Source organism: Trichosurus vulpecula, chromosome 7 (assembly GCF_011100635.1).
Source record: "Trichosurus vulpecula isolate mTriVul1 chromosome 7, mTriVul1.pri, whole genome shotgun sequence".
Classification (NCBI taxonomy): Eukaryota; Metazoa; Chordata; class Mammalia; order Diprotodontia; family Phalangeridae; genus Trichosurus; species Trichosurus vulpecula.
In genome coordinates this window covers 220,175,874-220,202,409 of record NC_050579.1, presented here as the reverse complement: position 1 = coordinate 220,202,409, position 26,536 = coordinate 220,175,874, and positions in this window count along the sequence as shown.

Here is a 26,536-nt window from a genome sequence, read left to right as displayed (position 1 = left end):
TGTGTTCAAAATTGGTAAGTACACTTGTGTAACCTTGGGAATGTCATTTAGTATCTCCAAGTTGGATTAAATAACTTTTGACATCAATCAGTCAATAAGTCAATATGCATTTATCACATGTCTAATGTGTGATAGCCCCTGGGGATATAAAAACAACAACCAAAAAAATAATCTCTATATCTAAGATATTGATTATGTAGATTCCTTTGTCCCCAATGAGGAATTGTTGACCTGGGGAGCTTCCTTAAAGAGTGACTTTTCTTCTCAGTAGAGATACAAAGAATATAAAAGCATGCATTTGCAAGCTGTTCTTCTCTGCTAGATATGATTCACACACACATATAAATACATACACATATGTTTACATACATTTTCCAATTTTAAGTCAACTCATGTAATAAGTGACATCAGCATCTGGGTTCAGGGTGAAAGTAATGGATTTGGAATTAGAGGATCTGGGTTTCAGTCCTAGATCTGCTATTTGCTACTTACGGGACATTGACTAAATCCCTTTACATCATTGTTTGTCACTTTCTTCAGATGTGAAATTAGGTTATTGGAGTCATTAGGTGACTAGGATTTTACTGACTTTATGATTTCAAATAAGGGTTGCTCCAAACCCAAAGTATCACCTTAAAGGTCAGCCACTGTTATATCATTGGGTTATTTATTTGTTTGTTTGTTTGTTAATGTTGTTTTTCCTTTCTTGCTGTTTCGAATGCTAATTCCCGTAGAAAACCTTCCTATTCCATGCCTAATTATGAGCTTACCTTTTCCCTTCTCCATAAATACATGTACTCTTCAAATATAAATAAACTACAGTAAGTTCTGTCATTCTTTCCATAGACAACAATGAAATCTTTTTTCTCTACTACTCCTTACATCTTCTAGCTATTACTGAAACCTGGCTTCCCTGATGACACAACTTCCTTTACCATCCTTATCAATACTAGTCTCACCTTCACTTATTCTCCTTGGCTTGGGTCAAGGTGGGGGAGCTGGAATACTTCTTACTTCCCATTGCCACTTATAGGTTCTTCCCCTTCCTCCATCACTCAATAACTAATCTCTCTTTTTTTGAAGTTCGCAAAAGTAATATGTACCATCCAATCAAAATCCTAGTAGATGTTTTTTTATTCCCATGTCATTCTCCTCCCTTCCTCAATGAGTCCATTGCATGGCTTATAATTTTCCTCTCCTCCTCAATTCCTGCCCTCATTCTAGATGACTTCAACTTATATACTGATTCTCCCTCAAATAACTTAACCACTCAGTTCTTTAACTTTCTCATCTCCTATAAGCACCCCTTCACCCCACCTCAGCTACATACAAAGATGGTCATATCCCTCTTCTTCCTATCATTTACAAATGTTCTACCTCCGTGTTCACGAATTCTGAAATCACTTATTGGCTTTTCAACTCTTCCATTGCCTTCCCTTACAAAACCCTACTCTGTGTGTGCACTGTCACTTCCAATCCCTTGCTACCTCAATTCTAAAAATGACTTATTCACTCAAAGTTGTTCTTAAAACAATTCTGTTCTTACTGTATACAATGATCTCTTGGTTCCACTAATTTTACTCTGTTATTTCATGTAAATCTATTCATGTTTTCCTAAGGTCATCAAGCTCATCTTTTTTTTATAGCATAGTAATATTCCATCACAATCATATACCACAATTTATTCAGCTGTTACCCAACCTCAATTAGGCCCACACTGATGTTAGGCAATCCTACTGTACCTCCTAGATAAACTCCTTGTTCCTTGTTCTATTGAAGCTTTTCCAAAACTTTTCATTCCTCCCCCTCCCACCATTTTCTTAGCTTAAAAGCTTACCTCATATTTTAGAGAAAAATTTAAGGTCATTTGCTGTGAACTTCTTATCCTCTCTTTCTCATCTCCTTTCACTCAGAGTCCTTCTTCCACTTTCTCTTCCTTCACCCCAACTCACATGATGAAATGGAATTACTTCCTACCAATGCTAACACCTCTACTTGTTCAAGAGATCCCATTTCATCTTCTCTCCTCTGATAGATTGCCCCTCCTGTCATCCTCACTCTTTCACTTATTTTCAATCTGGGTACTATGTTATATGCTGAGGATACAAATACAAAAGCAAAGCAAACCCCACATTAAGGAAGTAACCATCCCAGTAGGAGAATAAAAAGTACTCTACATTTGTAGATATTCAAGTATAGAATATTTAGGAAAAAATACTTTTTCAGAGAAGGGGAAAATGAACATCTGGACAAATAAGTAAACTTTTCTTGAAGGAGATGGAACTTGAGCAAAACCCTGATGGCCACTATGGCTTCCAAAATTTAAAAATGGGGAGGAAGAGAATTGCGGACCTGGAGGACAGCCTGCACCAAGATACAGAGTTGGAAGATGTAAGGTTGTATATGAGGACCAGAAAGTAAGTCATTTTAGCTGAAAAATAGAGTGTATGAAGGGAAATAATGTATTATCAGCTGAGATAGGTAAGCTAGAGTCAGATTATGAAGGGCTTTCAAAAATAAGAGTTTATAGTTTATCTTAGGGGCAACAGTGAGTTGTTAGAGCTTCTTGAGGAGGGCAGTGATGTGATTCAACCAGTGCTTTAGAAATATCCATTTGACAGCTATGGATTGGAGAAGAAAGAAACTATGGTTTAAGGTATGATATGGATGAGAATTGCATGGAATGAGGAGGTGTGAATGAGATATAATATGCACTGGCGGAAAGAGTACCCAAACCCATGAGATCTTAGAGCCATGAAAACATCAGAGCACATCCATTGAAAAATTAACTGTCACTTCAGTTAAATTTTCACATATTGGTTTCATGTTTGAATTCTTTTTGCTCAACAAGTCTGTCTCAAATACATAATTTCTCAGACAACAATTGAGGGAATGTTGGGGCCCATACTATCCTCCTTGAATTAAACCATGTGTAATTTACACATGCAATATGAAGATGACCACAAACATTCATGAATTGAATAGGAAATTCAAGTTAATTCAACTGTAATTTGCTTTCATTTCTATAAGTGAAGCATGTAACTGTTGAGCCAAAAAAAGCCCTCAACTATTTTTTCCAGTTTTCTATAAATAGCCTGAATTTATAAGTAGTAATTTAAGGGAATAGTCTGAGTGAGTTTACTTTTTTGCTTGCTAATGGCATTTGTACATTTATGTAATGCCTAATAGCTTTTAGTATACATATATATATATATATATATATATATATATATATATATATATATATATATATTGCTAGTCTCTGTTCATGCTTCACATCTATCTACTCCTGACAACAGAGAACATTGTCTTCTGCCCTGAAGTCTTCATGTGGTTACTCTCTTCCCCATAATTCCTCTTACCTGACTACCCAGCTTTACAATACTTGCTCTGGAAATAGTAATCAACTCAATATCACTATTACAATTGGTAAGGGAATGATAATATACTGCCCTTTTAAATCCAAGTCAAATTGTACCTTCTTCATGGAGTCTTCTCTTTATTATCTAATCTGAAAGCATTCTTTCTTTCCTATGAACTTCTACAGATTTTGCTTTGGGAAGATAACACATATGGATCTGGAAACCCTGGTTTTGGGACTTTGAACTTCCATTGGGTAAGTTAGTTCACTTCTCTGGGCCTCAATTTTCTCCTCCTCCCTTTCTAATCAACAGGGCAGATGTGAGGATCAAACAGGAATTTGTAAATCAATCTAATGAAATAATTTTCAAATTCTGTTTATAGTCATGTTTCTGAATAAGATTGTTATAGGAACCAAGACTTCATGTAGATCCATTTGACATAAAAATAAGCATATTCATCATTTGCACTCTATCGTTTATATCCAAAGAAAAAAATAGGCAAGACTAATCAACTTAGAAGAGAGGATTTAGGAAAAATTCCTTAAACACCACAGGAATAACATTTTACCTGAAAAATAGTATTTGAATATAATGTTGACCACTGACTTAATTATTCATGCAAATACGATGGCTCCATGTCCTCACCATACCATGTGCTACCCTGAGAGATGACCATCTGTAGAAAATTCCTAGGACCAGTGGCAGGTAGGAATAGAGCTTGATATATGAGTATTTAAACAGCCACAGAAAAAGCCTTTGACAAATTATGATAAAAATACCAAAAAGGATGAGTAGAAGGTTGGTTTTCCCTCCAAACATGAAACATGAGCAGTTCTAAAAAGCCCAATTGTACAAATAATTTGACATTATTTATCTTGATTCACTAGGGAATTCTAATACTTCCTCATAATGATACAACTATCAGACATAACTTTTGATGGCTTCATTTGCTTAAGGCTTATTTGTGAACAAGTTAGAGGGTCAAGAAGCAACAATCAGTTTCTTCTATTTCTTAATGATTGATAATATAATTCAATGAGTAAATTGGATTGTAAATTCCTTCTGGATATCTCAGGCTGTTTTCTTATTTCTGCTTCCCTTCACAAAATTCTTCAAAGCATTTTCTATGGTTTCTGCCTCTGTTTCCTTATTAGCTACTCACCTCCTGTAATCAGTCTCTTAGGTTCTCTCTTCTAATATATGGCATTCTCCAAGGTTAACACTGACTTCTAAATTGCTATGTCTAAAGGTCTTTTCTCTTTCAACCCCCATCCTTCTTGAAGGGTTTACTATATTTGGCACTGGAGAACATCCTCTATTTCTTTTCTTTAAAAAATATTTTAATATATTTTATTGATGTTCTTTTTAAAAAAATTACACCATAATCTTTTCACTGCTAGTCTAGATTGAACCTTTCTTTTGACCAAAAAAGGGCAAAAACACTGATACAATGATTGCTTCTAACAATGTATACAATATTGTGTTTTAGAATAGTTTCCCCACTCATTAATAAGAGGTGGCAATTGTTTTGCCATTTTTTCCTGCAGAATTTTCTTTAGTTTTTCAAATAGCTCTAGTGTGATTTCCTTTTAGTCATCTTTTCATTTACATCATTATAGTTATTATCATTAAAGCTAAGATTTGTGTGGTTCTTTAAGATTTGCAAAGCGCTTTACTTATACTATCTCCCTTATCCTCACGAAAGCCCTAAGTTGATTGGCATTGTTATCTCCATTTTAAAGAAGGGGAAGCTGAGGCTGAAAGAGGTAAAGTGATTATAAGTGTATCAGAATCAGGATTTGAACTCAGATTTTTCTGATTTCAATACTGGCATTCTGACCACTATGCTACCTAAAATGCATCTGTAATAATAGTTGCTCTTAACTCTGCAGCATTATGTTACAGTCTGTATGAATCTTCATATATTTCTCTGAATTCCCATGCTTCTCTGAATGCCTTGAACTGGACTTATTTTTTTTTCCTGCCAAACCCACCTTTGGGTTTTTAAACTTCCAGATTTCAACCAAAGGAAATATACTTCTGATCATCTGGTTTGACAATCTATGTGATTTTCAAGTCTTTACTCTCCCTTATTTCACTCACCTGCCAAATTTCGTCCTTTAGACTCCCACAATATGCATATTCATCACCTTCTTTCCATTCAGAGAATGCCAATTTCTTCACCTTTTGCCTGGATTATTGCAGTAGGCTCTTCTTTGGTCTCCCTGCCTCATGTCTTTCTCCTCTCCAATACATCCATCAAACAACCACCAAAATGATTTTCCTATAGCCCATATCTGACCATATCACTTCCCAATTCAGTAAACTCTAATAGCTTCCTATGGCCTCCAGGATCAAATATAAACTGCTCAGTTTGTAATCCAAAATCCTTCACAGTCTTGTCTCTATCATCCTCCCTCTCCAACTACCCAGGCACTGGCAGAGTCACTGTTCCTGAGGAAACATGGTCTCCTTGTAACTGTTACATCCTGGAACCCTCTGTGGTGCAAGTGGAGGGCAGAGAATGGATGGTTCAGATGAGAGAGGGAGGACAGGAACACATGTATATGGGTCAGGTGGAAAATGACTTCCTGCTTTCCTGCCTCCTGTCTGCCCCTCTGGTAAGGAATACCCATGTCGGGCCATCCAGCACAGTCTATACAGGAGAGAGTTGGCCCCAGTGGGGAATGACAGCCCACTTGCTTGCATATCAGGGGGGTTGACTTAGGGAAGAGTACATTTCCTGTATTGAAAATATACAGGATAACTTTATGTCCACCTGCCTGTAAGTGCAGAAGCACATATGGTTTACCCCAGGAAAGCACCTTGCTCAGCATTGGGGTATACACCCCCCCAATTTGGAAACCATTGACCTACATAGGATAGAATATAAATTTGTTTGTTTAGAATTCAGAACTCACCACAGTCTGTTTTACCTAACTTTCTAGCCTTATTTTATGCTCTCCACTTCGCTCACTCTCCATTCTAGTCAAACTACATGATTAGCAGTCAACCAAGTTTTATCAGCACTTTCCTGCCTCCATTTGTTTACACAGGCCATTTTTGGGTTTGGAAAGGGATCCATACACATCTCAATCCATTAAAATTCTCTCTTCTTTCAAGTACCTCTCAGGTAAAACTTCTTTTATTGTCTTCCCTTATTCCTTCAATTAGAGGTGACCTATCTTCCCTGAAATTTCTCATGCCACTTTATTTGTCCCTTCTGATAGATTTATCTCAATCTAACTCATATTGTAGACATTGGTATAGTTAACTGATAATAAGTTCCTTGAGGGTAGACAACATTATTTTTAATCTTTATTTCTCTCTTCCATCATGACATAGCTTAAGCATCACTTTCTATATGAAGCCATTGCTGATCCCCTCAACTTCTCAGAATCCTCCAACTCTCTTCCAAACTAACATATTTGGCTGCTTTTTATGTACTTGTATTTATTGTCTTCATATTTACTTTGTGTATAGTTTGATATGTCTTTGTTGCATCTCTCACTAGAATGTGAGGTGCTTACATATAGGGATTATTTCATTCATTATACTTATTTCTCTCCAAATTGGCAGAGTAGCTGGTATAGAGTAGGTTTAAAATAAATATTGTTGATTGATTGCCAGTCATTTTGCCAAGTTCATATAATAGCAGATACTGTAATGGCTTTTTCTCTAGCAGGTGGTTTCCTCTGTCAAAGTCAAGTTAAACATTTTTGCTTTGTTTTGTTTTTCAGAAAACGTATTAACACTTTCTCGTCAACAGATTACAAATTATTTTTTAATCATGAAAAATGTATTCATTTATATTGATATGCACAAATAGAAGTATAAAAGGTAAGAGTTGTATGGTAATCTCCACCAAATTTCATTACTCAGCTTTAAAAACAAAACAGAACATTCAGTTCAGGACTCTATACATACACAAAGTAAAGAGTTGGAACTTGGCCCAAAGGAAATAATACAAAATTATTTGTAAGCTGGAAAATTGGACTTATTGGGAAAGAAGATGACCTTTTGGCCTGGGAGTGAGAATGCGAGGATAGAAAGCATGTTGTATAAAAGACTGTATAGCATATGAAGGGCGGAGAACAAGTGTTCTTCATTTTCAATGAGTTCTGCTATGATCTTAAATGATCACAGGAAGTAAGGCAGAAGGTTTGCTAGCATTTCCCAATTCTTGTCAAGCTCTCAGGAAATGTAATTTATTTCTCTTTGGGGTGAGGTAATGAGGGAAGTTGATTAATCCATTACTCTCTGGCACCCTATGATTTGCCTTTTGGGCTTTCCCTATTCTCTGATATCCTGGGGAGAAAATGCCATCTATAACTAAGAATTGGGAACTTGGAGCTTCTTGAAAGATTTGAAAGTGCTTGTTAAATCCAGAAGAATTATCAAACTGAGATAGAAGAAAATAACATTTTTTATGTATCAGTTGCAGTATTGTAGAAGACATCTTTTTCTAGGGTTTATTAAGGTTAGAAAACAGCTATTTTTCCATCTGGGTAAACTTAATTGCAGAATGCTTTGGCAGTGGTGTATGAAACAGTTAGGTCCTATGATTCTCTGAACTCATAGTCCATCATGTTATATTCAAATGCAGACTCATAAGTCAATATTTGACTTTTGGGAAAAAGTCTTCCTGATATTCAATAAATGAGGTACTGGGACACCCAGAGTTATAAAAACAGTCTATAGTTTTCTTTGTTGTTACAGCCTACAGACTATCGAGCCCTCCATGCAACAGCCACTCTGTGTTTATTGGTCATAGTGATCTTGATTTGATCCTAACTAGAAATAGTTAATAAAATTTCTAAAATACTCAATTTATCAATCAACCAACCAACCAGTCAACAAGTACTTGTTAAGTGCTTACTCTATGCAAGATACTGTACTAAAGAGTGAGGATATAAAGTCAAAATTGACATAATTCCTGCCTCCAAGGAGCTCGTATTCTAATGGAGGAGACAACTTGAAGGGGTGTGTGTGTGTGTGTGTGTGTGTGTGTGTGTGTGTGTGTGTGTGATGTATACAAGGTGAACATAAAGGAGCTTGAGGAAAGAGCCCACAATTTTAAATGTAAGCCCAACTAAATATTTCACCTTTTGGACCCACTGTTTGGTTGGGGTTGGAGGGTAGAGATACATAATCTTTGCCTTTTCATATTATATAAATTCTAAATAAAAACCCTCCTTTTTGACTGCTTCATCACCTCTAGCAGATCCAGGTTAAGCCTATTTTAACACAATTTTAGACATTTAGTCACTGAGGAACTTGGGGAAGGTTTCAGTAGACCATTCTCTTTGAACTCTTCTTCTCTCTCTAGGAGAGAACCAACGATTCGTGTTCTGTGTATTTGATCTCTGCACTACAAAGTGATCACCGAAAGCATAAAAAGACATTGGCTCTTTTATCAAAAGACTTCACTCTATGCTAGGTCACTGTAGTACCAACAAAGAGAGAACATTATAAAATGTGAATGTGGGAAGGGACCTTGAGATTCTCTAGTTCTACAACTTTATTTTATAAATAAGGAAACTAAGGCCCAAGAAGGTAAACTGATTTGTCTCAGGTCACACTACAAGTTACCTCCTGAGAAGAGAACTTGTGTCTCCTGACCTTAAATCCAGTGTTCTTCCCATAATGCCATATTACTTTGCTTTAAACATTCAAATAGATGAGCTATCAGTATCAATTTAGTATGAGTTTTACTTTCTACATGGTTTAACAGAGTAGTGAACATTTTACAACATATCTCCAGAACACGATATATAATTATGTCTATTAAATATCCATTACAGATTGTGCATCTGTAATGTTTTCTAAGGTACTCATACCCTTCTGAATAAATATCCTAGCATGGAAGAACAATGAGAATATTCGTTAACTTGGGACCTGGTGGTGCTCCTATTCTTAAGTACAATTATTTCTTTCAACTAAGTTCCTTTGCCTTCATCAAAATCAGTGGTCTAGTAAGTGAATATTATGTAAAAATATTTGAATTTTAACAATTATGTTTGAATTTTATTTGTATTGCACAGTAGTGAACAATTCACAAACTAAAATTTGGTGTTAAGGCAGCTCTAAAACTCTAAAGTACAGGATTTATTATTCTTTCTTGCTGTGGCCATGAGCATAGATTCAGTCTTTACTCTCTCAACAAATACAGATTCTCTCTCTCTCTCTCTCTCTCTCTCTCTCTCTCTCTCTCTCTCTCTCTCTCATCATATGGATGAATATAGTAACTGAACCTATGAAAGTTGTTGGGATCATCAACCCAGAAAGTATCTATGGAGAGATGATGGCCCAGGACAGAATTTTGGTGGTTGGGGTAGGGGTGGGATACAGGAAACTCATGATAAAGTGACGGGAGATGGATAATGAAAGAAAACTGAAAAGGAGTCATCACTTGGGTAGGACAAGAACCATGAGAAAACAGTGTTCTGAAAGCCAAGAGGGCAAGAGGGAGATATACAGTGAAGAAGGTGTCAGAGAGAGAGAGGGAGACAGAGACAGAGAGACACAGAGAGAGACAGAGGGACAGAGAGATGGAGAGAAACAGATAGAACCTGTCCAGGAGGAATGGTGTTAAGAGTAACAACAATGGGTGACAGGCAGGTGAAAGATGATGAGAACTAAGAAAGAACCATTTAGTTTATCAGTTAAAGGATCATTGGCAACTTGGTGATGTTTGAAGCCTGATTACAAACAATTGAGAAATTACTAAAAAAGTGAAGTAGAGGCAATGAGAGTATGCAGCATTTTCTAGGAGTTTGACTTTGAAAGGGAGAGACATAAGATATGACTTAAAGGGATGGCAGGTTCATCATTACCATCTCCCTCACTGCTTATCTTATTTCTGCAGTATCTCTCTATCACTGGTCAAAATTGAGATGTTACTTTTTCTCTTTCCTTTTGAATAGAACAGAAATCTTGATGTTATTATTTTGAGGTCATGAGGAATGGATGAGAAATAAATACTCTGTGATATGATGGATAAAAAACAAATAAATAAACAAAGGAATGAATAGACACACAAAGTTTGACAACTATCGAGTTAAAGGATCCATGACTAACCATCCTCGAAGAAAGAAGGCCAAAGGTTATTAAATAGGTTATTGTAATGACTTGATTTCTATTATCATTTACTACAAAACAAGAGGAAATAAGATTAAGTTGTATCATGGTGGATTTAGTTTACATAAAGAAAAAAAAATCCTAATACTGGAAATGGTCTAAGGTCTATTCCTTCAGATATGTTTTTAAACATCCATAAAACCTAGAATCTTATCTTCAACATTCAAATTTTGGTAGAATGATAGACTTGGAGTAGGAAACAAACTAGAGATATAGGGAGGAGGATGATTATTACCTGCTTGAACCATTTAGTAACTTAAAGCTTAATAAGCATTTACTATGTATCAGGCATTGTGTTAAGCACTGGGGACATAAAGAAAAAGCAAAAAAACCAAACAGTTTCTGTCCTTAAGAAACTTGCAGTCTATTGAGGGAGACAATGTGCACAAATTATTGTGTACAAGCAAGGTACACACCGCATGATTTGGGGGTAGACTCATAGAGAAGGCAGTAAGGTTGGGGACAACTAGGAATGGCTTCTTACAGAAGGTAGGACTTTAGCTGAGACTTAAGGAATTCTGGGAAGTTAGGAGGTAAAGATGAGGAGAGAGAGCATTCTAGTCATTGGAAATAACCAGGGAAGTAAGTCAGAGGCAGGATATGAAGTGTCAAATATGAGGAACAATAGGAGAACAATATTCCTGGATTGCAGTACACATGGAGGGGCATAAGAGGACTGGAAAGGTAGGATGCCACATTATTAAGGGTTTTTGAAACCAGAAGATTTTATATTTGACCCTGAAGGGAATAGGGACCCACTAGAGTTTATTGAATAGGGTGTTAATAGGATCATATCTGCATTTTAGGAAAATAATTTGCCAGCTGAGGTGAGAATGATTTCGAATTTGGAGAGACTTGAGAGAGAATAATCCCCCAGCAGGCTATTAGAATAGTCAGGGCTTGAAGCAGTGAGGGCCTGAATTGGGGTGATGACATTGCCAAAGGTGAAAACGGAGTGCATACAAGAGATATCACTTAATGCTGAATGGATGTGAACAAAAACATAGAGAGAAGAGAGTCTGAAACAAAAAGAAAGATGAGGGTGGGGAGAAAAGATAGTAATATAAAATCAAAATAGAAGGATAGGTTGGAGCCAGATGACAGAGGACCTTAAATCCTAGATTTAGGATTTAATAGCTTATTTGTGAGGCAATGATTTGCCATGGAATTCTCGGGAATAGAGGAGTCATATGATGGTGGTATAGGAGGAAGATTACTTGGGCAATAATATGTGTATATGTATGTTTATATATGTGATGTATATATAGGAAAGACTGAAGATAAGCAAACATATGCATATCTTCAATCTCTCATTTCTTTACATATAGACTATTATAATAGTACCCTAACCGATTGTATATGTATATGTATGTATATGTATATTTATATGTATGTATATATCTATATGTATATATACACAAACACACATACATACACACATCTACACACAAACTATATATATAGCATACACATATACGCTATATAGATGTGTGTATATATACATACACACACATACATACATATAAATGTATATGTATATAATGAATAAAGGCAGCTAGGTAGTGCAGTAGATCTATACACAAGCCTGGAGTGAAAAAGGCTCTTCTTCCTGAGTTCAAATATGGCCTCAGACACTTACTAGCTTTATAACCCTGGACAAGTCACTTAACCCTGTTGGCCTCTGGTTCCTCCTCTGTAAAAAATGAGCTGAGAAGGAAATGACAAGCCACTCCAGTACCTTTGCCAAGAAAACCTCAAATGGGATCATAAAGAGTTGAACATGACTGAAAATAACTGAACAGAAATTTAAGTAAAAAGTAAAGTTTCAATGTGACAGTCAAAGAAGACTCCAAGTATGCTAATTTTAAAAGTAGGTCAAAGAGAATAGGAGGATACTGGGACCATTAACAGAAATAGAGAAATTGGGAAGGGGTTTAGATTTATATTAAGATAAGTTCAGTTTTAAATATATTGAGTATGAGATTCTACTGGAAGATCCAACTGTTGGCTAGAAATTCAGCTCTGGATTTTGGGGAAAGATTTTGGATATAGATAAACATTTTTGTGTCATCTGCATATGGGCAGTAATTAAAGATATGAATGTAGATGACAAATTAGTTTTGGAAGGAAATTGGTTGTCTACCATTGGCATTTTTAGTATGAGTGGCATAACGGTTATCATTCAGAAAATGTGTGATTGGAAAAAAGAGGTAGATGGTCAGATAATGAGAGTAAACAGTAACAGATGGAAAGTCTGAAAGCTTCATTGCTGCCCATGAAATATAAGGACATATAGAAGAATGTGACAGCATGGAGAAGAATATAGCAAGATACAAAGGTCTGAATGTGTTGCATTCTGCACAGGTGGAATGAATTCCAACATCACTGAGATCACAAATCCATTGGCAGTACTAAAGAACTGAGATGAATGAATGAAAGTATGTATAATATCTCTGATAAAGCTTATGTTAAGCACTTACTATTCTCCAGGAGTTATGACAAAAGTGATAGATTAAAAAACAAATTCTCATGAAAGAATATCTCTATCTTTTATCTAGAATGAGTAGATAAGAAAGGACAATCAGATGGCCCTGTTAAATGTGACAGTGGCTAATTCATTGGTGGCTAGAAGTATTTGTGGGGCTATTGGGTTTTTTGTAATTCTTTAATAGTCAACTTTTGATGATGACAAAATAATATGGATAACAGGTAACCTATGGATATAGTGGGAATGAGGCTATATAACATAAAATTCAATGATTCTGAGTGTCTTTTAGTTAATAAGCACTTATTGAGATGCTATTTAAAAATGTAAAACATCTATTTAAAAATGAAATAAAGTACCTGTCCACAAACCTAAGTCTAACTGGAGACACAAAATACACACACACACACACACACACACACACACACATTGCAAAACAATGAGTCAGGCAGTATAAAGTAAACTAACACAAATGAAGGAAGAAGGCATATGTATGATAAAATATTCAACAAAAATAAGTTAGGCATTTGGAAAGTTTTCTCCAAAACTGGCTGAAATGGCATTTGGTTTTTCTGTGCCTCTGAGAATCATATAGGACTTAACAGCTGGAAGATCTTAGAATCAGTCCATGGTTGCTGTGCCACCTCTCACATAGTAGATAAGGAAAATGAAATCCAGAGAAGTTAATTGATTTGAATAAGGTCATTCAGGTAGTATGTAACAGAAAAAATATTTTAAACCTAAGCCTTTAAATATCAATGCCAGAATTCTTTAGAGAGAGGCAAAGTATAATAAGGCAAACTTCACTGGACTAGAAATCAGGGAAGAACTGAGTTTGTAATCTGCCTTCAACATATACTAGCAGTGAAGGTATGAGCAAGTCACTTAACCTCTCTGAAATCTCAGTTTTCTCATCTTGAAAGTGAGCATAATAATACACTTAACTTCTATCACATTGGATATTTAATAAGTAGTCCATTTTCCCCCAAGGGTAGTCTTGATTATAGCCCATAGGTGTCCAACAGGGTGTAAGTCAGGGGAGTTCCCATGTCATCAAAGCACTCCCATCTCTTGGCTGTATTTCTTAAACTCAGTGTTATGTGTCATAGTACAAGACTTGGTAGCAGCATACTAATTACTTCTTGGAATTTCTTTAATTCTGGAACAATTACACTTGTTGGTATATTAATATATTAATCATATTTCATCATTCCCTTAAATAGGAACATCTTCTAGAACCATTGGAAATATTTTTTTCTAAATCTTCTAAACATTGTGGGATGAATATTTTCCAGTCTGGTGAAAATGCCCAGTTCTTGACTGGACTTCTGAGAGCTTTTATATAGCCTTGAATGAAAAAAAAATGAGTTTCATTAATAAAAGTTACCATTTTCTCCAATCTTCAGTACAACATTCTTTGTATTATCTTGCATGACAAATTTTTTTTCCCATAGTAATAGTTAACAGCTGTTTATTTGTGTTTGTATCTCTTTCCTTCTGGCTTTTATTTTTTTAAAAAAATATACTTTTATTTATTTTGTTAAATATTTCCTATTAGATTTTTAAAAATTTAACATTGATTTTTTTTAATTTCCAGTTCCAAATTCCCTTCCTCCCTCCTGGCCCTCTCCCACCTCTTGAGAAGACAAGCAATATGATATTGATAATACATGTAAATCCATGCAAAACTTATTTCCATATTAGCCACATTGCAAAAGAAAGCACACACACAAAACCCAAGAAAAATAAAATGAAAAAAATATACTTTAATCTGTACTAAGATTTTATGTTGTCTTTCTGAAGGTGGATAGCATTTTGCATCATGGATCCTTTTGAAATATCTTGAATCATTGTCTGTATCAGATTAGCTAAACCTTTCCCAGATGATCATCATCACAGTATTGCTGTTATCATGTTCAATATTTTCCTGGTTCTGCTCACTTGACTTTGCATCAGTTGAAATAAGACTTCTTAGGCTTTTCTGAAACCCTTCTGCTTGCCATTTCTTATTGCACAATAGTATTCCATCACAATTATATATCCCAGCTTGTTCATACATTCCCCAATTGATGGACATCCATTCAACTTTTAATTCTTTGCCACCACATAAAGAGCAGTTATTTCTTTAATGGACTTCTCACTGTTCTTCCATCTTCAAGAGGTTCACATTACACTTGAGAAAAGTCAATAACAACCTTTCTAGCTGTTATGTCCTTCTGAAAGTCTTTGCTTGTTTTCTGAGGATTAATTAGGTCATTTTATAGCAATTATTTGTCAGTTCTTAGCATTGTTTTAAATTTTCAGCTTCACTTTCGTTTGCACTTTATTGTGATTCTCCTTGTTTCATTGTGGGCTTGAATGATCCTCAAAATATTAGAATTCTTCATACCAACAATCATGGAAATATCTCTAATAGGGATTGGTGTGAGTTCTTTAATAACTACAACCTTTGCACATTTCTTTGGAATAGTACCTGTGCTAAAAAGACATAGAACTAAAAATACTACTAAAGACAACAATGACACATGTATACATTACATGGAAGCCAGAACCCTGCTTTCAGACAACTAATCAAATATGCACAAACTAGCTCTATCTACTTTCATTTGGCCAAGGTTAGACATTCTGTGTCAGCTTAGTGTAAATAGAAAGACATACTCATGATTGATGTCACATAACGAAACCATAAAATAAAATTATTCCTTATTCCCATGTAACTTGCACAAGACTGTATTTCATAGAAGTCTTTTAAACTTGTGACTTTGTTATACTACAGACCTGTACAAAATCAGCTTTTCTACAAGACCTGTACATGGAAGGGGTTCTTAATCTAGGGGCTGTGATTTTTTAAGTAGTTTGATAATTGTATTCAATAAAAAAATTGTTTCCTTTGTAATCCTACATAACATTTCAATATATTTATTTAAAAAAAAACCACATTATTTTGAGAAGAGGTCCATTGGATTAACTTGATTGCCAAAGGTGTCCATTATACACAAAAGGCTAAGAACTTCTGGAATCTCTGTTTTAAATGTATGTTCTCATATGACACCATTCTTAATAGTGGAGATATGTAACACAAATACAAAACAGAAACAGGTTGGAATAGGACATTTCTTGAAGAATGAGAAGAATTCAAATAAATGTGCTTTAAATAGGAAAGAAGCCATCTGTGTCATTGTTCTTTCTGCATTTGTACCCTTTCATCTTTCATCAGACCTGAGTTTTATTAGCTACTTATTAATATTATTTTTAAAAGAAATATTGTCTTTTTGAAAATATTTCACTATATTTAGTTTAACTTTGTTAAGCCTAGTTTTTTGGATTCACTGTTATGCTTTTCAGAAGTTTTAAAGCTCTGAAATAGAACTGAAACCTAATGTGATCTCCTTGCTTTATGGCCCAATTTCACTGTTTGAAACCCAGAGTATGTTAAAAATGAACTGAAAGGAAGAATTTAGCTATCTTGTCCATTTCCTCCATTTACAGAAGACTAAATTGGTGCTAGGTTCTAGGTTTCTATTATGCTATGTGATTTTTGAGGTAAGAGATCATGTTTATCATTGTATGGCTCCACTCATCCCAAAACAGCACTTGGGCTGGCATAATGAACTAAAAAAGCTGCTTCCTTTCAGTGAGTCAAAATATGTTGGAAGAAGAAAAAAGGTTATGCAAGTGATTGAGGCTCACTTAAGTTACGGGAATTGCTTCAATTTAATTCCTAGGAAAACTTCTGTCCTTAGTTCAGTTGAAATGAATTCAATTCAATAAACATTTATTAAGTGCCTACTATGTGCCAGGTACTCTGCTAAGGGCTAAGGATAGAAATAACAAAAAGAGACAGTCCCTGCCCTCAAGGAGCTTATGGTCTAATGAGGAAAACAGCATACAAAAGGAAGCTGAAAGGAGACTGGGATGGGTGGATGGGGAACGATGTTCTATAGAGTCAAAGTCAAGTAGAATAGCTGATAGAAAATGGAGTTACCAGGAAGGCTGTGAGCCCTCTATGAAGGAAGGCTTTGGGAGGATTTTGATGTCCTCCATCCCACTAGGGGGAGAGGCAACTGAAGGTAAGTTGAGAAAGTATAGATTATCAAAACTTGAGTCCCTTGGTGTGAGGATAAACCATGTTACCCCTCCTCTCAACTGTGGTTGAATAGTCTGTTAATGATTAGAATTCCAACTCAGCAGATATATGAAGAATTCCAAGATGTAAGAAAGACCAAGGATAGCAACAACACCTATTCCCAGTACAAGGTTCTCTCCTATTCCTCCCTGTGATCTGTATGATAAATATTGAGGAATCTTGCTATGATACTCTTTACTATTAAGAAATAATGTAGTTCACTGGAAGATTCTGTTTTGGATCACGAACTAGAGACTTTAACTATCCAAGAAGCAGAAGAATCTCATAAAGCAAGAAAGGAAGCACGTATATATTAAGCATGGCATCACTATGTGCCAGATACTAGATTAAGAGCTTTAGAAACGTTATCTCATTTGATACTCACAACAAGTCTAGGAGGTAGGTGCTATTATAATCCTCATCTTGCAGCCAAGGAGACTGAAGCAGATAGAGATTAAGTGAGTTGTCCAAGGTCACACAGATGTAACAACATTACTAGCAGCTGCTGTGGGGGTGTAAAGCCAATAACACCAGCACCTTTAACCTGCTTTTCTAAGGAAAGCAAAAGAGTGTTCAGAGGAGGGCAATAAGGATGGCTTGTGTCATGTGAAGATCAACTGGAAGAACTGGGGATTGTTAACCTGGAGAAGAAAAGAAGTGGGTGAAGGGAATGGAATATGACAGCTGTCTCCAAGTATTTAAAAATTTATCATATACACAGAGGACTCTACTTCTTTTACTTGGCCCCAGAGTGTAAAACTGGAAGTAATGAGCTGCAAAGAGTTAAAACTTGGCTGCAGTATGGTACAAAGGAAAGGAGAATGGATTTGGTGTTAGAAGACCTAGGTTTGAATATTACTTGTACCACAGATTACCTGTGTGATCTCGGGCAAGTCATTTAAACTTTCTATACCTCTGTTTCCTCGTCTACAAAATGAGCATGTTGAAGTAGGTCTCCTCTGAGGTAGCTTCTAGCTCTATATCTGCTACTTATCATAAATTTTCAACTCTAAGAAAAAAAATGCAAAAAAAGAGTAGATATTGAGAAGTAGTGGGCTCCCTCCAACTTGAGGTCTTTAAGGTTGGTAATTATTTGGCAAGAATGTTATAGAAAGCATCCTTTTTCAAAGTTTAGACTGTATGTCCTCCTGGGTCTCTTCTAAATCTGAAATTCTGTGATTCTGTGTGGCTGTGATATGCCTTAATAGAGACTCTTCTTTGGTTTCTATGGTTGAAAAAAATTATAGGCCCAATAGCCAATCATCTCTCAGACAATGAACCTCTCCCAGATTATCTATGGTGCTTCTTAGGTGGTACAGTGCATAGTGTCAGGCCTGGAGCCAAAAAGACTCCTGTTATGAGTTCAAATTTGGCCTCAGATACTTACCAGCTGTGTGACCCTAGGCAAGTCGCTTAACCCTATTTGCCTCAGTTTCTTCATTTGTAAAATGAGCTGGAGAAGGAAATGGCAAATCATTCCTGAATCTTGCCAAGAAAACCCCAAATGAGGTCACAAAGAGTCAGACAGAAGTGAAATAATTGAACAACAAAGCACTTATAAATCATAATAACAGCTAGGACTTATAAATTACATTTAAGGTTTGCAAAGTACTATGTATACATATATATATATATACATATATATATATATTTACACATACATATCATATATATAAAATCTCATATCTTTTTGGGGAGTTGCAAGCACTGTGTCAGTTATACATACATTATAAAAATGTACAAATACCTTCCGAACTCTATCCTGGTAGGATTCTCAGCAACGGAAATCCTAAAGAACGTATATGGAGGAAATTGAGGGAAACGGTAACCTGATTCCATCTAATTAATTTTTCTCTTAGGAATTCTCCTGTTTTTATTGAGCTAAATATTAAACTCTAGTAAAATAGTGTTCAGTCTTATTCACCTCCCTATTCTCGTCATTATAGTCAACCATTCACAACTGAATCTATTCTTCCCCCGATAATGTGGGTGTAACTACAATTATTCTTGAAGGAAGCTGCCTGTGGCATCAAGGTGAGGGAAATCAACTCCTGAATTATTTCTCAAAGACCTGTTCATTTTGTTTTCAATTATTTATATTCAACACAAGGTATGAGTTTAGCTGATTTCATCAGGTGCTTACAAAGACTTATACAAAAATGCTTATTTCTTGATGTGTTAGTCGCTGAGAGTACCCAGGCATGAATTAAAGGGACAAAAGTGTGGTTCTTGTATGAATAATTTGGAAGAATGGTAGAGGGAGGGGGAGGCAGAGAAGCCAGCAAATGAACTATTTCTAGTCCATTACTCTTTGATACATTGATTGACCAGGAAAAGGAAGACAAGGACGAGGAGGAGAAGGAAGTAGAGGAAGAACAGGGGAAGGAGGAGCAGGAGGAGGAGGAGGAGGAAGAAGAGACAGAGATGGAAATGAAGATGCATGCTAGGTTCTTACTCTCAGTTATAAGATAATATTACCCTATAGCAAATATTACCCCTAAGGGTTTGTATTGGATTTTGTTGGATCTGTCGTCTCAATGGTTCACCTAGAATCAAATTCTAGAATGGAGAAAACCTTGAAGAAGAGCTTCTGGTACCATGTTTACCATCTCAGAACCAACCAAAAGGAAAATAGGAACAAGGTGTTTAGTGGAAAGAATACTGATATTGAAGATGGGAGTGTAGGGGGCATTTTGATTCAAATAGTAAATCTGATATAGTAAATAGTAAAACTACCTATGTGACCTTAGGCAAATCATTTAATCTCTCTGGGCCTCATTTTTCACACATATGTGTGTATGCATGTGCACATATATGTATATATACACATATAGATAATATGTGTGTGTATATATGCATGTGTATGTATATGTATGTGTGTGTATATATATATATATACATATATATATATTTATGTGTGTGTGTGTGTGTGCATATGAGGGGTTTACATGACCTCTATGGTCTCTTCTGTTTCTCTCATTAGAGTTATTCAGTTGTGAAGTATAAAGCCGTTCTTATATAAGGGTCCACTCCCCTGGCTCCCACCTTCTAGTGAGTATATTAAAAAATAAAGAATAAAGTTGTTTTCAAAGCTGGCTCACATTGAGGATGTTTAAAGAATTCAGAATGAATAGACTAAGTCACTGAAAATAAATTTGTCATAATGAAATCTATTTATTATAGATGTGAATTTGAAGCCTATATCCAATTTCCATGACAAGAAAGATGTCATAGTGCTTATCTTTCAAACTAGGTTTCAAATAAAAAAAATATGCTAACTTATGAGTTGAAATACTATGAAGCTTTAAGCGAGATGATGAAAAATACTTAGCAGGCACAGTAGAAATTTATTAGTGCCAAATTTTTTAAAAAATCATTTTAATTTTAAGTTTCAAAATTCCATCCCTCCCATCTCCCCTGCCCAACTGTAGTCAAGCAAAACAAATTCTCACTTTAATCGCGTCAAAAAATAAACAAAAAATTAATGTTGTCATAGACTGAATCAGTGAAAAACCTTTAGGAATCTGAAACACACACACACACACACACACACACACACGCACGCTTCTATGAAAGCTCAGATTTGCATTTATTTTTTAATTAAAGAAAAATGGAATGAAAAAGGGCCTACCTCTGCTTAACAGTAGTAGATCTGGGCCCATTTCTTCCTTCAGGCTTTCCCTTAAAATCCCATTTTACCTTGATTTCTCCTTTATCTGTCTTCAAAAACTTATCATTTGTCCTATATGATTTATTATGCCTTGTAATATTCTATCTTATTCTCCACTTGCCCGTACCACAAAATTTGGCACTCAGGAGATGAGTCCATTGGTGTCTGCATAAATATATGCATATACATATGGGCTTTTAATAACTGTGATGCATAGGTATACATGTGGATAGACAGATGGATATATAGGTATGTATGTTAATGTACTTATATGTATGCATGTATACATTCACATATACAGATATGCTTATGTACTATGGCTATCTTCTTTGAACTCCTCATCTCTATCATCTCATTCTTCTCCCACTGGAAACTTGATCCCTTGTACTTAGTATAGTGCCTGGAAAATAAGTGTTTGAAAAATTCTTTATCATTCTCTCTCTCTGTCCCTGTCTCTCTCTGTCTCTGTGTGTCTCTCTCTGTGTCTCTCTCTGTCTCTCTGTCTCTCTCTTTCTCTCACTCTGTCTTGCTCTGTCTCTTTCTCTGTATCTCTCTCTCTCTGTCTCTGTCTCTCTCTCCCATATCTATGTCCCCTTAACACTCTTCTCCCTAGCTAAATTGTGTGCTTTTTTTGTGGGCAAAGGATATCTCTTCTCCTGCTGGTGGTGGTTTTTTTGTTTTATTTTGCATTCTGCTAGCTAGGGAGAATTCAAATCTCGCCTCAAACACAATCACTAGCTATAAGACCCTGGGCAAGTCACTTAACCCTATTTGCCTCAGTTTCCTCATCTGTAAAATGAGCTGGAGAAGGAAATGGCAAACCAGTCTAATGTCTTTGCAAGAAACCCTCAAATGGGTTCATGAAGAATTGAATACAACTAAAACCAACAACAACAGTTTTGCTTTACATTGTACTTAAGATAGTGTTCAATGTATATTACACATATATGTTTGTCTATTCAGTGGGATGGGACCTATGAGCTCATTAATAAAAGAAACTCCCTCTACCAAAGCATGCTGGCACCTTCTCTGCAACATATATTCTTTTTTTCTTTCAAATTTTAAAAATAAATTTATTTTTAGTTAATTTTAGTTTTCAACATTCACTTTTATAAGATTTTGAGTTCCAAGTTTTTTCTCCCTCTCTGCCTCTCCTCTGCACTACCCAAAAATAGCAAACAATCTGATATGCCACATATATTCTTATAGAATTGTCTAGAATACTGAATGCTAAAGTGATTTGAATCTAGGTCTTTCGGGCATTGAGGTCAGCTCTCTGTTCTACAGTGTCAATTACATGTTATCTCTCTGCATCATAGCAGCTTAAGTTAATACTTGCACACAACTATATTCAAATATGTATGTACTCATACATATGTATCTACATAAACATATGCATGTGTGTATCCTTTATAAAAGAGACAGTTTCTTTTTCCTTCTTTCTATACCCACTGCTACTATATGGCTTGTGATTAATACATAATTAAAATAATATATGTTATGTGTAGTATATCTATGAAGATAGACCTATGATTTTATTAGAATGGGGAACTACCTAATAAGACACACCCTCTATTGATATACATCAGCTAGTTGTCTATGAAATACAGTCTTGGAAATATGTCTAAGAATCCTGCATTGCCCAGGGTTACAAAGTATATGTCAGAGGCAGTGCACGAACCTAGATTTTCCTGACTCCTAAGACAACCCTCTATCCACTATGTTATACTGTTTTTCTGGGTAAAAGAAGCTTATAGGTGTATATCATTGTCTCATTTGAACCTCACAACAATCCTGAGAGACAAGGACCATAGGCATACTATACAAATAAGACAATTAAACATCAAAGAGTTGAAATGACTAACTAGTAAATGCTGGAGATGGAATTGGAATCCTCATCTTTTTTGTTTTTTCTAAGTACAACATCTGCATCCTCGCTTTCATCTCTCTATGTTGTCTCTAAATCTCAGTCTTATCTCTCCTTAAGTCTCTCTGTAAATAAATGCACACTATGGATAGAGATAGATATACATATCCATAGAGATAGAGATGATAGAGATATACATATACATATAGATTCCTATTTCTGAATTGTTACCTAACTAGCACTTGCTGATTGAAAAAGTGTTAGAAAAAAATCATAAAGGAATAAATGGATATGAAGCACTGAAAAATATTACTATAAACTCACTTGATTCTTCATCCCCACTTTTTTTTGGCCATAGCAAAAATAATCTGTAGTGGATAGAAACAGACTTAAAGAGAAGTAGAATTTTATAGAAGAAAGAACCCTGGTCTTAATATTCAGAGATCTGGATTCAAATGCTAACTCTGAGACTTGCTGTATGACCTTAAAAAAGTTATTTTAACCTCCTAGAATATTATTTTCATCATTTGTAAAATTAGGATAATCATACTTTTGCTATCTACATCATGGAGGTATTGTGAGAAAAATGCTTGTAGAGTTCTATACACAGAAGTTATCATTAATGCCTTTTAATCAACATTTCTTTCTTGAAGAAAGTCAAAATCAGGCCTACACAGGCCTCCTACAAAGAAACCAAGAAGAACCACTTATGTAACATGATTTTAAGACAATTGAGAAAACCATTCCCCCCTTCCCAGTCCCCAACAATTTCTCCACCAGCATGTCACAGTTTCTGATTCACCTACCTTTGAAATTTCTCCATTGAGTGGTAGCTTTACCCTCAGTGGGAACCAGCCAAACTATAAATGTCCTACCTAGGGAAGTAATATATTAAAACTATTAGTGCTCATTAGCACCCATTGAATACATTAGCATCTATTAATTTATCATAAACCTATCAGAATGTAGCTTTGTGATAGAATGGAATTAGTGTGTAGCCCTGTGATAGTGAGCAACTGAGTTCTGAGAGATCTTTAGGAATGGTCCAACACATAATGTAGGTCTGGTGGTTGAGTGCAGGTTACTATACCAAGAAGACTAAGGCATACCTAGTTCAAACACCTCTTTCTTTCAGTTTCCTCAAATCCATAAAAATATACAATAAGCAAGATGCTTTAGACATACAATGTATTTGTACAATTTTTTAAAATGAGGTAGAATTTTGAAAATTTTTCCTTAGATCACATAGCAACAAAATTCATGAAAGAGCCTGCTTGCCTGAATCACATAACCATTTTATGTCCACGGAACCCACACTTCCTTGATTTAAACATAATTAGTATTCCTTAGTCAAAACCATGATGACATTGGAACATCTTCACCATTTGGAGCTCTCTTGGCCCCAGATGGAAATTACATACACGGTAACTTCCCAGGTGGTAATGAAGCCCTAATCCACTGTAACTCCACTCCTTAGGAACTTATTCTTAGAAAACAATAGTCAGCAATGGAGAAGATGACACAGTAATTGCTTAGCTCAGTTTGGTGAAATCCAAGACTCTCTCAACATCTTCCTCCTTAATGCTAGAACTCCAGCATCTCTAAGGTACATCATAATCCCTTAGGTAGTAGGCAAATTCTTTGGCATTGACGAAGGAACGTAGAAGTTAATTGACTCTCAAGGTCACAGACCTAAGGAGTGTCAGGTAAGAGATTTAAAAGCGAATCCGTCTGACATTAAACCCAACACTCTACCCACTATGCCATTCTGTCCCAAGCTATGGTATTACACTGATTAAATCATACTGATTAGAATCATACACATAGGATTGTGTTGCATATGCATATATATGTATATATATGCAAGTATATATTTATATGCACACATACACAAACATAAATATCTCAGAACATGGACATATAAATCCTGAAGGTCTGGAAATGGGGAAATTTGTTATGAAATATGAAAATCTTTGGCCCAGGAAAGTCTCCACATTCTGACTCTGCTATGACCACTTATAATGAAACCAAAATGAACACTTACTTGTTTGGCATAAATTTGACATCCCATTTAGCACTAATCAGATGCAAAGAGCAGTTTTATTCATTCAAGTATTTCTGTTCCTGTTCTCAAAATGGAGTGTTGTGTACCTGTCAAATAAGCAGAATTCATAACTGAAATCATAAATGGATGAGAACTCACCTTCCTTGTTAAAAACACCAAATCTCCAAAGGGCAAGTGTCAGATTTATTTCAGCCATCAGTTTACCTATTATAAATCTTCGCCTATATTCTCAAATGGGAAAAAGAAAACACAACAACTTTAAAGCATTATGTATGCACATATTATATATATATATGAGTCTATAAGGCACTATGGTGTAGAATATCAATTTGGCTGGTGGCAAAGTTAATGATGGCAGCAGTTGTCAAACATACTCAAAACAAAATAAATCAACCATCCAACCTCTTGTATTTAAGTGCTTTTTATTTTTGGTGTTTTAGAAACAGTTTAATTTTAAACAGCATTCTAGTTATGAGCAGTCTCTCTTGAGGAAGTTTTTTTTTTATGAGATTGAATGGAGATAATGACTACCATTAGTCACTGCCATTAGCATAAAGCATTAGAAACACTACAATATTTATAACGGGTGATGACATGACAGTAAAAATATGACTTCCTATCGCTTGTGCAAGCTTTTGACTACAGCTGACTGCTATTCTATAAAGTTAGACAGATAGAAGACTGGTAATAGTACATTTAATGGCATGTTCATCATCAGACCTAATTGTTTTCCACCACAGGGTATGAAGCTTTATGTCCTCCATCAACCCCAAACAAACAGCTATCCGGCTTAATGGCTGTTCAATTAATGTTTATGGGGCCACTTTTATCCCCTGAATTATTTGATAAATGCACTTGAAGAAGACATGTAAGAACCAAGTTTCATGGGTACCCCAACTCACATTAAGCATTTCCCCAGTTCTGAGCCTCTCAATAGTTTAATTGAGATGTACTCTTTCAGAGTCAAGAAACATTCAGCAAGGTTCAATATATCTTCTCCCTTGCCCACTCCCTGCCTTTGTTCACTGTAAAAGTCAAAGAAAAAAAATCAAACCTGTAAAGGCAAATGGTCTGTGTAGCTTCAGCCTTGCTGCCTTGAAACTGCAGATCAGATCAGGGCTAAAATAGAGATGATGGGGTCAGGTCAACTCAGATAAGGGGCAGATAGTGCATCCCACCAGAGAGACTAATCCTTTACATTTCAATTGCCCTCCGTAACCTGAAACTCAGCACCTGCTCATAACTCTGTCTTCCTTATGTTATTGTCTATGTTGATCCCCGCCCCCATACCCCAACGGTAGATCAAAGATGAGCTTCTAGCCAATTTCTCAGTGCATATTAATTCATCTCTCTTCCTTTAGGAGGAAGCCTGTAAAGAGCTGTGCAACTTTCCTGCAAATACATTTTCACTGAAGAGCACGCATTGGTCTAATTCTGAAAGGAGCTGATTTCTGACTGGTTTAAGCTAATTGAACAGAGCAGTAATATATTCCTCTATGGCTTCCCCTTCTAATTCAAGAGCTCTGATCTCTGGATGCTAATGATGTCTTACAAGCCTGTATTTCTCTGAGAGAAAGGCTATTGATCATTAATATTCCTCAGTTCACTAAAGTAACTGGACACAATTAGACATAAGGGGGGTGGGGAAGTAAAACTAGAATTGACAGAATAAGTGGCAAAAATTTCTTTTTGGAAATTAAGCATCTTTTTGCACCACAAACCTTGATTGATATTTGCTGCATGCAGCAGAATAAATATACATATATGTAGATATACATACACATATATTTTGTTGTTGTGTTTTCAGTTGTGTCTAACTCT